We start from the raw sequence: 12641 nt of genomic DNA, 5'->3' as shown, positions 1-12641 counted from the left end.
CATCTGGCCCTTGCACCAACAAACCCTACTAATCATCATCATGTACGCGGGACAGAACCAAGGTAATGTTGTTTACCGTCGCATGGAGATACTCAGATTATTTTTTGCATTCTGCATAATTACATAATTACTCCTATTTATTTATTCAACTTCTGATATATTACATTTAGATCAAAACTGTCCATGAGAAGATTGTAAAGCAACCTGAAAAACTCTCCACGCAGCTTTCTGTTGCTCAATACGCGCTACATGAAGGTGTTTTTCCAAGTATGAACGAATCCGCGCGACTGGCCGCTCGTGGCATTTTGCGCGTATTCACGGGCTTCTCTTATGATTGGAGAAACACTTTTATGTAGCACATTTTGAGCAAGAGAAAGCTGTATCGGGAGGTTTTCATGCTGCTCTACATTTTTCTCATTACCACTTTTTATCTAGTTATAATATTTGAGAAGTTTAATAATAATTAATACTACTTATGTAATCAGGCGAAATGCGAGAAATAATCTATGCATCTCCAAGTGAATGCAAACTTGACCTTGGTTCTGTCCAGCTGCATGGCATTTGAATATTTTTAACGTATGGCTCAAATTACATGGAACACCCTGTCTACGACGCATGTTTCTCATGTAAATGTCCACTCAAGTTACACGCAGTAATAAATCTTCCTGGATAATGTGCAGATGATTTCCGAACTCATGGGTGACAAGATGGACCCGGATCGTCGGCCCAGTCTCACCATACTGCACTACCCGTTGATGAATGAGTTCATGACCACTGACGTCGCAGACGCGTTAAAGTAAGGATAATAATATACGCGTGAAGATGAGAATGATTTACGTGGGACTCACCGCTTCTTGTTTCGGCGATAATTTTAAGCACGTAAGACAATCAACAAAATTAATTTAATTTTGTTTCATGTAGCGACGCCGTCGACAAGAATCCGTTCGTGTTTTCAATGCCGTAATAACTTGGCAGCTAAGAGGACGTCAATATACTGAGTATAATTTATTTTGAGCTATTGCCAATATTTTAGAGCGCAGCTTCAGACACCCGTTCCTGAGGCGAGCGTCGGTCTTTTTGAGAAGGTAATTGGTTCCAAATATTATTGATTTCTGTTTAGAGATACCTGATTACATTTTAACCCTGAATTATCTAATAATTTCTACAATATCGTTTACGAACTATTAGTTTCGTTTGTGCTAGTCGATTATTACATTAGAAATTGCACTCAACCAGCGAAAGCAGCTACCTTTTCGGCACTTGTATATATAGACAAATTACTTTATGTCAGAATGCAGCTCGATTCTTACGTCATCATTGCATTTAGGTTGAAGCTTTCCCTTCAAGGATGCTTAGTGCCATCACTGAAGAATTAATTTTTTCCCCTCTCTTTTGTGCCCTCGTTTCCGAACAGTGTATCTACAGTATTATAATCTCTGTTTTCAATGCCGAAGTACGAGTAAAGTAATTCGCGAGCTATGAAAGCGTATATATGAGCGAACATCAGCGGATCATATTTGCCTTTTACCTTGCAGGAGCTATCGCGTAGATATTTTTGTTACCATTGGATACGTTGCCTACGTTGACTACTACCAGATGGACTGTCGCATGGTGCCACCAGTGCTGCATTCCTCAGAGCTACTTGAACCTTCGTATTTAAATGGTACATACCCCATTCGTTTGGTAAGTTTGGTTGACCAGCATTTTTCCACCTATAGTATAGAAGTCATTCGAACGTGGTAAAATGAACGGAAGCAAAAAAAAAAAGGTTACTACGGCTTTCGACTCCAACTACGTTTTGTTTTCTTTCGGAATATGCTGTCTATCGAAATAGTGCGAACAAAGTTGCTGTTTCTTTTTTGCTAGTGACCGGTGGTATTGAAGAGGACGGGGTTATCTCGAGGGTGTTCCATTTATGCTTTTAGCGTGGTAGACGTTTGAGATAGTTGTACACTGAGTCATCTCGCTTGGTAAAAAGAAATAGCTTGGCAAATTAGAAGGAGCATATCTACTAAAAAGAGAGAACAATATATTTATTGCTATTTCTTAGCGTGATGCATTAACGAGATACACTTAGCAATTATACGGTGTAAATGAGATTTATTAATTACTTCTATTAATATCTTCGGACATATCGTAGTCGAATATAAAGACGCGCTGCATTTAAACATTTTAAGACGGTCTTATTTTGTGAAGGTTTGGTTACTATATGAGAAGTTAAGTGCATGGCTGCCCTGCTTTTTAATTTTGTATTTTGGTCTACCTGCTCGCGGTATTTTCTAACTTTGTGCCAGTCTATATACTAAGGGGGTATTTGTGTTTTAGTGCTTTGTCAAGTGAAGAGATACATTTATGGCGCTCAGTCAAGTAAAATTAGGCAGGGCCTAGTTGACGTCGCCATTTGGCCACGACAGCATGCACGATGCGAGGCAGAAAAATTAGCGCGCAGGAAAAGGTCTACAGCCATAATCATATGCTCCTCAGATTTATTAAACTCATTACAGAAACACCTTTAATGTCGGTACCTATTGTCAACTGGTCCGTCCTAATTCCGGAGAAGTATTTGGTTTCTCATATTGTACCAGGCACATGCTTGTATGAGCACATCCATATAAGTGGGTAGAGAGTGTATTTCTGCAGTTTGTTCCGATCTAAGCGGATTTCATTTTCCAAAGCACAGATTGAACATAACATGGTTGTTTCTTTATTCCGCTGTTATTACTGGACTTGCCGCGAACAGGCGGAATGTTAAATGCACAATACAGTCATTATTGCCTGCCGTGGGTGACGATGCAGCAGCACTCCTCACATGAAGCATCAATCTAGTGAAAAAAATTATGGCTGATCCCTCTTTCATAGGAATCGGTAGAACACGAAAGTGACACGTGTTCTCAGAGAAGCTGTTGCATGTTTCTTGTAAGTGAAGAATTAAGTCAAGTAGCCATCAGGGGCGTCCTACCACTGCATAGGGATCCTCTACAATTGCCACACAAGCGAAAGCTGTCGATGAACTCACGACCGGGAAACATCCCCCCTGATAGACTGCATTGCACACGCCGGAGCACTGCGCAAATCCGCCATAAACCACCGGCGTTCGCAAACAGTACAAGCAAAACCGAACGCGCTGCTAGTAAATCGCTTCTGGAACTCGCAGTTCGCTGAAGCGAAAGGCGCACGATTTGCGGGTCGGTGACCGTGTTGCAGGTTTCCTTGGCGCGCCGCGTCCTGGTACGAGAATTTCTGTCCGGCTCTGTAGTGTCTTGGGCAGCCAGTTGAGTTGCGATGCGCTCAGCTTCAGGAATGCGAGTGGCAGAGTTCGCAGCGAGCGCCGCGAGCGCGCGAAGGCGTTCTGCTTCACGCTGGCGTGTCTCTTGCCGGACCAAAGCGAGATTCGCCCGTCAACCTTAGTGCCTTCCTGCGCCTCTTAGCGCAGAAGTTTTCTTAGTTGGTGTCATGGCAAGCCAAGTAGTAGGCGGTGTGTAAGCATTGCTGATGCATGTTGAAGCTGCACTCCGTTGGCAGCACGGCGTCACCGACCCGAAAGACAACGATGTGCGGAAACTGTTGTCACCTCAGCAGCTCAGCAGAAGGCCTGCACCATCTACACCAGGTTACACCGCTTTGGAGCCTCCGCTGCGCCGAGACTACCGAAACGCTCACTATCGGCGTTCGTTAGTGTCATGATGAGTACGTCGCTTCCCCGCTCCTAGATCGCAGTGCCATCCCTGTGAAGGAAGCATATTTTACATACAGTTTCTCACTATACCACCTAGAGGGTAATCTGGCGCGACCATATATGAGAGTTTCCTATAGGGCGCTGTGCCGTCATGGAAATGACGGGATATGTGTCTGCGCGGCTTGTATTGGCTGGTGTTGTACGAGACTTCCTCTAAAATGTGACTATGGCTACACAACTAATGCGTTCTTAAAATAAAACCTACATAAATGGCTTTCATTCACCCATCTCTCAATGAAGTTCACTCACTTACAATGCAGAATCAACCGATGAGAAGCAAGAACAGACGACAAGTTGTTCCGAAGCCAGCGAGAATCTTGTCATCTGTCCTCCAACTTTACCGGCCAGCTGATATTTCTTACGTTTCATATAATTTTACACCGAATAATAAGTCCTCAAAACTAAACAAAACATGTTTTTTGTGCAATAATAAAGCCAAAACAGCTTGTTACATTCTGTTTCCGCAGGAAATGAATCATTGTGACAGACAGAACGGCGCTAGCCAGGCGCGTCTTCAAGGCGTCCTGGCTATGCGAGAACGATGCCAATCCGAAGTCACCATATACCGGCATTCTCATACATACAACAGCGCAGCAGCGCCAGATTTCTCTCTAGGTAATATAGTGAGAAACTCCATGAGATTTTACGCGTTCGCACCGGACGTCACATTCTTCTTTCTGGGTTTTACGTGCCAAAACCAATTCTGATTATGAGGCACGCTGTAGTGGAGGGCTCCGGATTAATTTTGACCACCTGGGGTTCTTTAACGTGCACTACAACGCAAGCACACGGGCGTTTTTGCATTTCGCCTCCATCGAAATGCGGCCGCCGGGGCCGTGATTTGATCCCGCGACCTCGTGTTCAGCAGCGCAACGCCTTAGCTGACTGAGCCACCCCGGCGGGTCGGACGTGACATGCGTTACAGGAAATTAATCATAGACCTCGGCATAAAATACTTTCGTGTTCAAACCAGTGGGAACATCATTATTACTCGCTTGACGTATGGTGTCGCTGGCGTCAAGGTTTAGGTAGAGTGACTGGGAAAAATATCATTGTAAGGCAAAAGGGTACGTGGCATGCCGGTAACATTGCGCAGCGGCGGCCATATACATTCGAGACCGCCGACTATGGAGGAAGCCGTCGACGGACTGCTGGCTCCCGTTGGGTAATGCATTGCGTTTTCTCGCGCCTCGGTGTTGTGTTCCGTTCGGTGGCACTAGATTTTTTTTTTCACAAGGATATTATGCGTAAATCCGAGCTTTCGACAGGTATGAACGCACTGGGCGCTGCAACCTCACCTTCGAATGTGAGGGTGCACGCTGTATCTTAAGGTTGTGTGTGCGCTGACAACGCAGCTTGACAGCCGATTGAAGCTGCAGTCGGTGCTCAGGTTGCCTTCATAATGCTCGTTCGACTCTTCGTCGAAGGCCCCGAGGGAAAGGGCGCGCGCTTTTACGCAACCAAGTTGCGGGGAGGGGCGGTGTGGTGAGTACTGTCACGCGTTAGCCCTCGCGCTGTGGAGCTGTGGGGAAGAGAGGGATGGAGCAGGAGGACGAGGCAGTTGCTGGCGCTTCCGTTCGTTCACTTGCTCTTCGGTTCTCTCACTCCTTCGTTTTTTCGCTTACTGTGACACTCATTGTACAAAATTTCTGCTCCATTTTCGTTGTTTGCGAATGCTTGCTTGTCATTTGCTGACTGATTTATCATAGAAATAAGCCATTTGAAGAACAAGATCTGCAAAGCTTCAGCTGAACGGCAAGGCGGAGATTTCCCACGGTGGTTATCCATACATGAGCTAACGAATCTGCGAACGTATGTAAACATTCCTCGCAAGTAATAGCGCTGACGAACTCGTTCATATGTTTTGATGACTCCAGCGTGGGCACACTGCGGGTTAACGTGAAAGTATGCCCACTTAGTGGACCGTGGGCTGGGCGGTATGACAAGTAGCCATTTGCGGCTGTCGGATACGTAGTTGCGTCGGTGCAGAATGTGGTCGCGAATGACGAAGTGAATGGCTTGGCGGCGGAGTGCACGAGAGGTTGGCATCGTCAGCGTGTCGGAAAGCAGTTCGAGGAAGGCGGCTGTTGCATAGTTGCGGCACACGTGCCGTGTATGCCGAATACGACAGCACTCAGTTGGAAGGTTGGAACATGAATATTTATTGCTTTTGCCAGGGAACGTATATATACGAAAATGAAAGGGGGAAGGGAGGGCAAGAGAAACGATAGTAGAAGAAACCGCACAAGCCGCCAGCGCTTCCGAGGCAGTTTGATTGTGACTGACGTCACTTTACAACATCTCTCTTCCCTTAATACTGGAGTCGCTGTACTGGTTTTCTTTGACGTGTAGAGCGCCGCAAAGCTTGGGGTGGTTTGTCGGGTTCTTCCGTGGCAGCGTTGCTCGCTGCGAGTTCCGGTTGGATTTCATGCTCTGGTTCGGGTATGCCCCCTTGTTCAGCTGACGGTCTCGGCGATTGTGGGTAGTCACTAGGAGTACCTGTTCTTGATGCTTGATTTACCGCTTCTTGATCTGTACTAAGCGGTGGCGGCGAATTTTCCCGCTTCCGCACCTGGTCAACATGTCGTCGTACTGATCCGGCCGGCGTTCGTATGGCAACCATCCGAGAACCTATTTTGGACTGTACAATTCCTGGCGTCCATTTCTCTCCCGTTCCCAAGTTGCGGGCGTACACGTCAGCTTCAGGTGATGACAGTTGCCAATCGTCTGGTTCGTTGGCTGGCCCTGCGTGTACAGGAGGAAAACATGTATCTAACCGGGATCGAATTTGATATCCGAAGAGCAGCTCTGACGGTGATTTTCCTGAGTGGTTAGGTGTCTTCCTGTAGTTGAAAAGCAGCCTGTTCAGCTTATCATCCAACCGCCCCTCACCAATCTTCTTGAGGCCGTCCTTAATTGTTCTGACTGCCCTTTCTGCTAGACCGTTTGACTGGGGGTGATATACGGCTGTGCGCAGATGCGTTATGTTGTTCTTCTTGACAAAAGTAGCGAACTCGTCACCGGTAAACTGCGCTCCATTATCCGAGACGATGGTTCGCGGCACGCCAAATCTGCAGAAGATACCGCGCAGGCAGTTGATAGTGCAGGAAGCGTTGGCTTGTCGGAGTGGCACAGCTTCAATCCACTTGTTGTATGCATTCACGATAACGAGTATCATTTTTCCTGAAATAGGACCAGCAAAATCGATATGAACCCTTGCCCATTTTTCATCAGTAACGGGCCAGCTCTTTGGCGTTGCTGTAGCCGGCATGGGCAGGTTTTGAACACAGTTCTGACATGATGCTGCCACTCTTTCTATGTCGTGATCTAAACCTGGCCACCAGAATGACGATCTGGCGACCGCCTTCATAGCGGACGATCCTTGGTACGTCTCATGCAAAAGGTATAAGACGCGACGTCGCGCCTCCGTCGGAACAACTACTCGACGGCCCCAGTACAACAACCCGTGAGCCAAAGACAGCTCCAATTTCTTGTCAAAAAATGCTGCGACATTCGTGTTCAGGCTTTTTGCGCAGGAGGGCCAACCGTTCTTAGTGAATCGCATAACTTGACTCAGAGAAGGGTCATCTGCAGTCAGCTGCCTTAGCTCCTCAACCGACACAGTTCCCTCGTCGAACCCAGCCAAGGCTAGCAGATAGTCTGGTGGATCTCCTTCTGGTAGTTTCGGCTCAGATGTACGTTGCGGCAGTCTACTAAGAGCGTCAGCGTTGAGGAGTTGCTTACCAGGACAGTATTGAAGCTGATAGCGGAATCCGCTCAGGTACAGTGCCCAGCGCTGTATTCTAGCGGCTGCCAATGCAGGAGTTGGTCGGTCCGCCTTCAGCAGGCCCAGGAGCGGCTGGTGGTCGGTGACCAACAAGAATTCTCGGCCTATGAGGTAATCACGGAATTTGGACACTACAAATACAAGAGCAAGGGCTTCTCTCTCAAGCTGAGAGTAGTTCTTCTCAGCCCTGGTTAACGTTCTAGAACAGAAACCGACGGGGTTATTGGTCTTTCCGAATGTATGGAAAAGCACGGCACCTATTCCGTCCTGTGAGGCGTCACACTCTAGCTTGAGGGGTTTCTCGGGATCATAGTGAGCCAGCACTGCCGCTTCCCGAAGGCATTGTTTTGCATCACTAAATGCTGTTTCTTGCGCATGTCCCCAGAACCAACGCGTGTTGTTCTCCAATAACTTGTACAGCGGTGCAAGTAAGGAAGACATGTTAGGCACGAACTTCGAATAAAACGTAATCATGCCCAGAAACGACCGCAGCTGCTGAACATTTTGGGGGTTGGGGGCTTGCGCGATTGCTTCAACATGCTTCTCGATTGGATGCAGACCTTCACGATCGATTTTATGACCCAGATACGTCACTGCCTCTTGACGAAAGCTACATTTCTCAAGTCTGAGCTTCACTCCGTGCTCACGAAAACGCTGCAGTACTTCTCGTAACTTGCCGGCGCTGACATGCTTTTCCGATACCAAAATGTCGTCGAGGTAAGCTTGAACACCTGTCAAACCCTGCAGAACTGTTTCTATCTTCCGCTGGAAAATAGCAGGCGCAGAAGCTATGCCGAACGGCAGTCGGTTGTAACAGAAGAAACCACGGTGTGTAGTAATTACGCACAACTTCCTTGTGTCCTCGTCGAGGGGAACCTGGTTATAGGCGTCTCGTAAATCCAGCGTACTGAAGTAGTCCCCCCCCGTTCAGGCATGCGAAAATGTCATCAATGACTGGCAATGGGTACTGCTCCAGTTCACAGACAGGATTCAATGTTACCTTGAAATCGACACAGATTCTAACCGTGCCGTCTTTCTTCATGACAGGCACAATGGGGGTAGCCCACTCGGCGTGCGTTACAGGTGACAGTATTCCAAGCTTTACGAGCCTATCAATTTCTTTTGAAACTTTGTCGCGTATAGCAAACGGAAGGGAACGGGCCTTACAAAACTTCGGCGTGGCTCCTTCCTTGAGCTTCAAATGAACAGGGTGCCCGTCGATTAGACCCAGCTCGGTGCTGAAGACGTCTTGGAACTCTGACAGGACAGCATCCATGGCTGGGGCACGGCTGCTTTCTGGACCAGGACCTTGTTGCACTGATACGTTGAGTACCGAGGATCCTGCATCGCTGAACTTGGCAATCAAATCTCGTCCGCAGAGGCTCGGACCTGAACAGTTCAGGACTATCAAAGAACTCTTGACCTCCTTGTCGTTGTAGAACACCGGCATACTCAATTTCCCCAATACTGGCAGCTCTCCAAGATAACAGGACAATTTGATGCATGCGGGTGTTAATGGCGGCCACTGTTCACGGTTTTTCTCAAACAGCTCTCTGGACACGACACAGACGGGTGAACCGGTGTCCACAATCATGGGTACGTCAATGCCACACCATGTGAAAGTACGACGAATAGGAGGTGACAGCTGACCTTTCGATGGCGCGGTTAAAGTCCAAATGTGCGCATCGTCATCGTCTACATTTTCCCCTTTGACATCCGCTGTTACTGCGAAAGCTTCTCCTTGTCTGCATTGTGAACGTGCCTTTAAGCGCCCTTTTCGCAAGTCGCTTTGGCACATCTTGGCCAGATGGCCGTATCCACCGCAGCGGTAACACCTAGCTTTCGCCCAGCCGCAAGCGTTCCTGTTGTGTTTCTTGCTTCCGCAACGCCCACATTCTAACACCGACTCATCATCATGCGCTTGGCCTGCATGAACTTTGAGCAAGGGAACAAGGTCGGCAGACATCTGCTTTGTATCCTTTTCAGCTGCTTCTGCCGATATGGCAATTGCTTCGGCCTCCCTCAACGTTAACTCCGTTTTCGCTAGTAGCTGCTTCAGCAAAGCGTTTGACCTGCCTCCACAAACGATCCTGTCGCGAAGCATCCGATCTAACATGTCACCGAAATTACAGCCATCCGCAATTCGGCGAATTTCAACGATGAACTGTTGAATGGGCTCACCTTCCAACAACTGGCAGCGATTGAAGAACCGGAAGCTCTCCGTTATCTCATGACGCTTGGGGTCGAAGTAGTCATCCAAAACTTTGACTGCTTCCTCGTACGTCAGCGAGTTAGGCTTCCTCGGTGCAACCTGTCCTGCGAGCACTTGCACGGTGCGCGTACTTAATGCAGCTACCATTCTTTCCCGAGTCACTGACGCCAGTTGCCTCGAAATAAGCTTCTGCCTTCGTGATGTAGGCCTTCCAGTCACACTGGTCGTCGTACTCTGGCAGCTGGTGATGAGCCATGGTCGGTATACTCGCGGCCGCTGTTTCCCTTGTTTCCAACTTGACTGCCTGGCTTACTTCATCCTTCACTTCGAGGGTTTTACCTGGCCTCGTCGCCACTGTTGCGTAGTTGCGGCACACGTGCCGTGTATGCCGAATACGACAGCACTCAGTTGGAAGGTTGGAACATGAATGTTTATTGCTTCCGCCAGGGAACGTATATATACGAAAATGAAAGGGGGAAGGGAGGGCAAGAGAAACGATAGTAGAAGAAACCGCACGCGCCGCCAGCGCTTGCGAGGCAGTTTGATTGTGACTGACGTCACTTTACAACAGGGGTCGTGGTGCTGCTCTGAAGTAATTGTGTCGACGTTGAGAGGCGAGACGATGGGTGTTAGTGCTGACAGTCAACTGAGGTCGGCAAGCAGAGGAGACCGCGACAGAGCATCAGCATCCGAATGCTTGCAGCCAGAGTGGTAGCCCACGTTGATGTCGAACTCTTGAGGTTGAAGAGACCATCTGGCAAGGCGGCCAGATGGTTCTTTCAAATTTGATAGCCAGCAAAGGGCGTGATGATCCGTGACGACGTCAAATGGGCGGCCAAAAAATAAGGGAGGTACTTGCTAAGGGCCCATGCGATGGCCAAGCATTGTTTTTAATTTACGCTATACTTGGTCTCCGCTTTGGTGAATGTTCGGCTGGCATAAGCAACAACGTTTTCAGGATGACCGGGTTTTCGTTGTGCTAAGATAGCGCCGAGACCTATTCCGCTGGCGTCTGTGTGTACCTCCGTCGGAGCTGCAGGATCGAAGTGACGCAGAATAGGAGGCGAGGTGAGAAGACGTCGTAAAGTAGTGAAGGCTTCGTCGCAAGCTGGAGACCATTACGACAGGTCGCCGGAGCTACCCAGAAGCTGAGTCAGAGTGCTTATTATAGACGCGAAGTTGCGAATGAAACACCAAAAGTACGAACACTAACCAACAAAACTGCGAAGTTCTTTGCGATTTGTCACCTTTTCTGGCTATTGTCTGGTTTTAGAGACTATAGGTGTAGAAATACCACAAATTAATTTGTAAGTGCATTGGTTAACATTCCAAACATACCTTTATATCTGCGGGGCTTGCGAAGGTACAAGCGGGATGGAGGCAGTGGGGGCACTAAAAGAGGAAGAGTTTGGAATCAATGCATTCCTTGAAAAACAGATGAAAATTAAAATTGGCGTCTCATAGACACTAATAGGCACACTATATTTCCTAGTTCTTGGAAATTACTCTGGTCGCTGATGTTCCACAGATTTACCGCAACTCTTTCTCTTAAGTAAAGCTATAATAATATTGTATAAACAAAATAACCTTAGGTTAAAAAGACCGTGTAACCGTAGGAATAATGCCGAACACAGACAAACGCTATGAAACTGATAATATCGCGTATTATGCACTGCGTACTATACAGCGCCCATGGAGCGCAATGACGGTAATGAATGTTGCAGTCAAATTCAGTTACGCTGAATTTCAAAACACGCAATGAAGAAAAAAAATGCTCTCTACGACCGCCGCTGTGGAAAACTACAAACGCGTGCTTCGGAAACGCACGCGTTTTATTTTAACGTTTAACGTGCTGCGGGCTTGTTCAAGGTATTGTCACTGTAGTTTGAAGTTTCCTGAGCAGCTTATGCCACAAATGTTAATAATTAGCTGGTTCAAGTGCTCACTGAGTGCGGTTTCAAGCGTCCGTGGAATGCACGGGAGAGAGCGGCGCGTCGTCTGCTAGCGCTGCTCCTTGGACCACTCCAGAGGACGCGCGTGTAGTTCTGGCTACCTTTGAATAATAGAGGAGCCTTAAGTGCACCATGCTTGCCGCGCCTCGCTGACGCTGCGGGGAACAACAGTCCCCCTCATTGGCAACCGGAAGCAGTAAGCCTACGCTCAAAACTCCCTCACCCTCTCCGTATACCACAATGCAACACCTTGCTTCCACGGGCGGCCACGGGAGGCGCTCCATGTACCGGCGGCCACGCGCTCGCTGTGTTGCTTTTCAACCGTGAGCACTGCGTACGTTTGCATAACACTTAGTTGCAGATCACGTTACAACCCGTGCTTCGCTCGCTAAGCCCCGTTGAGCACCTAAGCAGAACCCAACAATTGCCACGTATAAATGCGTGCCGAAGGGCCGTAGTAGAAATCATGCCATTGCCGCCATATAATCGTCGTCAACGTGGTCGTCGTCTTGTCTCTGGGCTCACACAAAGGTACGCTCGCGTGGCACACACAGCTACTCAATTTGCATAAACGCCTGTTATCACTCTACCGTACCCTAATGCATTCTAAATTGCCAGGTACCTACAAAGCGCTTCGCATAACATCGATTCGCCACACTGCGTGAAATCTGCACAATTATTTCATTCCATAAAACACGCCTGATGACGCGAGGACTTCAGCATCTTCTGAGCATATCCCACTAAAGCGTGTGTCTTAATAGCGGCAACTACAAGATTGGAGCAGTGGACAAGCGAGACGTAAGAACGGGCTTCAGCCAATCAGAAGCAGATCATAATGACATGTACTGATGGCGCTGAACCAAACAGCGCAAAAACTCGGTGGTAGCGATCACTGTTTATTGAGGAGATCGTGCTCATAAAGACAAGATACACTCGCATCCGAACGATAGCAGT

At 48.0% G+C, this 12641-nt stretch overlaps 1 pseudogene; it reads right to left on the bottom strand.

The window, feature by feature from the left end:
* Window positions 1–6047: 6047 nt before the first annotated feature.
* On the bottom strand, window positions 6048–11971 carry LOC119448393 (uncharacterized; annotated as a pseudogene).
* Window positions 11972–12641: the final 670 nt, after the last annotated feature.

Source organism: Dermacentor silvarum, chromosome 4 (assembly GCF_013339745.2).
Source record: "Dermacentor silvarum isolate Dsil-2018 chromosome 4, BIME_Dsil_1.4, whole genome shotgun sequence".
Lineage (NCBI taxonomy): Eukaryota > Metazoa > Arthropoda > Arachnida > Ixodida > Ixodidae > Dermacentor > Dermacentor silvarum.
This window is presented reverse-complemented; position numbering and strand designations above follow the sequence as displayed.